This window comes from Prunus dulcis, chromosome 1 (genome assembly GCF_902201215.1).
Source record: "Prunus dulcis chromosome 1, ALMONDv2, whole genome shotgun sequence".
NCBI lineage: Eukaryota > Viridiplantae > Streptophyta > Magnoliopsida > Rosales > Rosaceae > Prunus > Prunus dulcis.
Window position 1 is genome coordinate 12,902,521 of NC_047650.1, and position 4,753 is coordinate 12,907,273.

The following is a 4,753-nucleotide window of genomic DNA, read 5'->3' on the forward strand; positions in this document are numbered from 1 at the left end:
CCATGGTCCATACTAGTTTGATTTTTATTTTTTATTTTGGTGTGAAAATTTGGTCTTTTCTTCCAAATAATGTGCTTGATAGCGTGAAAGTAGCAAATAAATAATGATGTGTTCAAATTGGATTTGAACACACATCACAACCCATATCATCATTAAGGCCCTAAAAATTGAATCATCATGTGCTTGGTTAATACGTTAAGTAGTTTATGAAGTGATTAAGATCGAAGAGGATCCATGACTTGTAATGGATCACTTGTTCATTTACTTAAAAAAATAAATAAATAAACTCGCAATACCGACTCCATTTGTAATTCCATCAATTACTCGTCTATCAAAAAAATGAGTTAGTTCAACTAATCTTCCTATACCATTAGTAAAGGATAATGTGAAATTAGCAAATGTATAATGATTAACGGCCCAAAACATTGAATTATTGTGTGCCTAAGTCAGAAAATCTTCAAAGGCACGTAGAAAGACAAGTCCCCCATAAAGTATACTATGAGGAAAAGGACGGCTCACAACAAGTTGATGTCTATAAAATCCCAGATGCTGATTGAATGTCTTTTGCCCATCCAAGATTAAATATATTTCCATAGAATACGTACCAGTTGTGCTTATTTACTTTTTACCATGGCTCTCACAAATCAAGAGACCTCTGCTTAGCTTTTCTTTTTATTTTGGCCATTTGCTCCTCTCAAGCATCATCTCACTAAATTTATGATGAGAAAACCATGTTGGCGAGACATGAAGACTGGATGGCTCAATTTGGGCCAGTTTTTTTTATAAGGATGCTGAGGAGAAGGAGAGGCGATTCATGATATTCAAGGCCAACTTGGAGTTCATTAAGGCTTTTAACAAACACATGAGCCAGAACTACTTCACTCTAAGCTTAAATGAATTTGCAGACCTAACCAATGAGGAGTTTCGGGAAATTCCTAATGGTTACACGAAACGATCCTCCAAATCGATCATGTCCAATTCCACGAAAGCTACATGTTTTAGATATTGAAATGTCACTGATGTGCCACCTTCAGTGGATTGGAGAGAAAAGGGTGCAGTGACGCCTATCAAGGACCATGGCAAATGTGGTAAGTATTAAACAAGTTGTTAAATGATGAAGCATTCACTGTTTCACAACGTAATTGAATGATGAGGCATGTTATTTCAATTTTATAGGGTGTTGTTGGGCATTCTCAGCAGTGGCAGCTACAAAAGGGGTTAACAAGCTCAAAACCAGAAACTTAATCTCACTATCAGAGCAAGAGCTTGTGGATTATGACACTATAGGTAAAGATCATGGCTGTGAAGGTGGTCTAATGGATGACGCTTTTCAATTCATCCAACGCAACAAAGGCTGACAACTGAAGCTAATCACTCCTACCAGGGTTACAACACTCAGAAGGCTGCATCCCAAACAGTGTCCATAAACGGGTACGAGGATGTGCCTAAAAACAACCAAAATGCTATGTTGCTAGCCGTCGCTAACCAACCAATTTCTTTTTGGAATTCAGACTATGATCTGAATTATAACTTGCATTCTACAAATGCTACTGAATGAGTAAAGGTTTCAGAGAGATTTTCAGAATGAGAGAGAGCTTGAGGAAAAAGATGAATTCTATTCTTCTTCTCACGCACACACTGTGCACTAATAACAGTTGGAACAGGAAATTCCCAAATTACATCATTCAAGTCTAGTCATCCATTCTTCTATTCTAAGATTACATCTTAGCTGTCCACTTGGACTGTAATCCAAGGGCTCAGATTTAAATCTGTAAATTTAAACTAAATACAACATCATATTAGCTAAAACATTTATATTTCTACACTCCCTTCTAAGTGTTTAGCTGAGATTACTCCAAGCTTTCTTCTCAGGTATTCATACCAATCTCTTGCTAGAGCCTTAATAAAGATGTCTGCAGTCTGCCCTTCAATTTTACAATATAGTAAATCAATCTCTCCATTTTGCAAAGCATCTCGGATGAAGTGAAACCTCCTGTTTATATGCCTTGTCTTATGATGATGCACATGATTCTTGGTTATGGCAATAGCAGAGGTATTATCACGTAGAATTGTAGTAGCACCGACCTGTTGTTCACCAATGTCTGAGAGAACGAAGGGCAACCAGATTGCTTGTGCAGTAGCTTCTGTCACACTAACATACTCTGCTTCTACTGTAGACAGAGCTACACTACTTTGCTTGACTGAAGCCCAGGAAAACACACCTGATCCAAGATTAAATGCATATCCAGAGGTGCTTCTCATGTCATCCTCACTCCCTAACCAATCACTATCACAGTAGCCAATGAGCCTTGCTTCTTTTCCTTTCAAATATATGCTATGCCATAATCAAATGTGCCTTGAATGTACCTCAGTACCCTTTTGGCAGTTCCCATATGTTTTCGAGTAGGTCCATGCATAAATCTAGCCAAAAGACTTGTTGCAACCATGATGTCGGGCCTTGTTTCAGTCAAGTACAACAAAGTTCCAACTATCTGCCTATAAACCCCTTCATCAGCTTGTTCACTCCCATCTTCCTTGGATAGCTTTTCATTCATTGCAAGAGGACTAGCCACTGCTTTACAGTCCTTGAAGCCAAATTTGTCTAGCAACGTCTTAGCATATTTCTTCTGGTGTAAGAAAATGTAAGACTCAGTTTGTGTCACTCCTAACCCCAAGAAATGGTGAAGCAAACCAAGATCAGTCATTTCATACTGCATCATCATTTCAGTTTTGAACTCCATCATCAAGGCTTTTGAGCTTCCAGTGTAGATAATATCATCTACATATAAAGAAACAATAATAATACTACTTTCTGCAGCCTTTACATATAGTGTTACCTCACTAGGACTTCTCTAGAAACTTGCCTTGATGAAGTAAGAATTGATTTCTTCAGACCAAGCTCTTGGAGCTTGTTTAAGTCCATATAATGCCTTCTTGAGTCTATACACTCTATCCTCTTTGTTCTTAATCATAAAACTAGGAGCTTGATCCACATACACCTCTTCATGCAACACTCCTTTCAAGAATGCAGACTTCACATCTAACTGAAACAGTTTCCACCCCTTTTGTGCAGGCAATGCCACCAATGTTCTAATGGTATCCAGCCTAGCAACAGGTGCAAAAGTTTCATTGAAATCTATCCCTGGCTTTTGAGAATAGCCCTTTGCCACTAGTCGAGCCTTGTCTTTTTGAACTGTACCATCTAAATTCAGCTTGGTTTTATAAGTCCATTTGACACCAATTACTGGTTTATCAGTTGGTTTATCAACCAACTCCCAAGTTTTGTTCTTCTGTATAATTTCTATCTCATTCTCCATTGCTTTCTGCCATGCTTCATCCTTAATAGCCTCTTCAAAGGTCTCAGGCTCGATAATACATAAGTTACATCTTGCATACACTTATGCAATACTCTTCTATTTCAGAGGTGTGTGATCAACATCTAGTGATCCTGTGTCAGGATCAACATGCCCCTCTTCTGAAATCTCTTCTTGACTCAGGCTAGAATCACTAGATTCCTCTTCTCTCTCAGTGAGTGTCTCATTAAGAGGTATTAAGATATCACATTCCTTTTGTGCATTCCAATCCCAAACAGCTGCCTCATTGAATATCACATCCCTGGAAATAATCATTTTTTTCAGATGCAATGTTATATAGTCTGTAGCCTTTTTCACAGTTGCTATACCTCAGAAATATACATCTTGTACTAGCTAAGTCGAGCTTCTGCCTTGTTGATTTGGAACATGTACATAGCATAAAGAACCAAACACTCTTAAATGCTTAACTCCTGGCTTTCTACCACTATAAGCTTCAAATGGAGTTTTTCTTGTCTAAGGCCTTAGTTGGACATCTATTCTGAACATACACTGCAGAGCCCAAAATTCTAGAGGCATCTTCTTCTCAATCATCATGCATTTAGCCATCTCCATAATTGTTCTGTTCTTTTGTTCTGCTACGGTGAATATGCCATGGTGAATATGCCATAGTTAGCTGCCTTTCCATTCCCATGTCTTCACAAAATTTGTTGAATTCATTGGAAGTATATTCTACCCCCTGTCACTTCTTATTTCTTTAATTTATATCCACTTTGCAGCTCAACAGTGGCTTTAAATTTCTTAAAGACATTAAGGACTTTTGATTTATATCTCAAGAAATAGATCCAACACATACGAGTACAATCGTCTATGAAGGTAAGAAAATACCTATTTCCAGCTTTGGTAACAGTCTGCATTGGTCCACAAACATTTGTGTGTACCAACTCGAGTGGGATTGTGGCTCTGCTTGTTGTTTCTTTTGGAAAGGAATCTCTGCAATGTTTTCCAAAAGTACACCCCTCACACACTTCAGTGGCAAGCTTAATTTCTGGCAATCCAAGTACCATTCCCTGATCTTGCAGCAGCTTCAAACTGGTGAAGTTTAAATGCCCCATTCTTCTATGCCAAACTAAAGTTGATGACTCTACATTTGCTCTTAATGCAACCTGTAAAGTTGTGTGAAGCTTCAAAGTAAAACTTATGTTGCCTTTCATTTGCACCTTAGCAACTAGATTTGATAAAGAACAATCATCATAAATTTTTTTTGCAGTTATATTCCTATCAACATCAACTAATACATCTTCTCTGCCAGTCATATGGTTGCTGCATCCGCTATCCAAATACCATATTGTTCACCCTTTTTGTGTTTGTTCATGTGATGGCAGGGCAAAGTTCCCCATTGCCTTGAAAACCATTGACTGGTCAACAAGTCAACTTTCTTT

General features: G+C 38.0%; 1 pseudogene; it reads left to right on the top strand.

Moving 5' to 3' along the window:
* The first annotated feature begins 498 nt into the window (after window positions 1–498).
* LOC117614213 lies at window positions 499–1,558 on the top strand (annotated as a pseudogene).
* The last annotated feature ends 3,195 nt before the right edge of the window (window positions 1,559–4,753 follow it).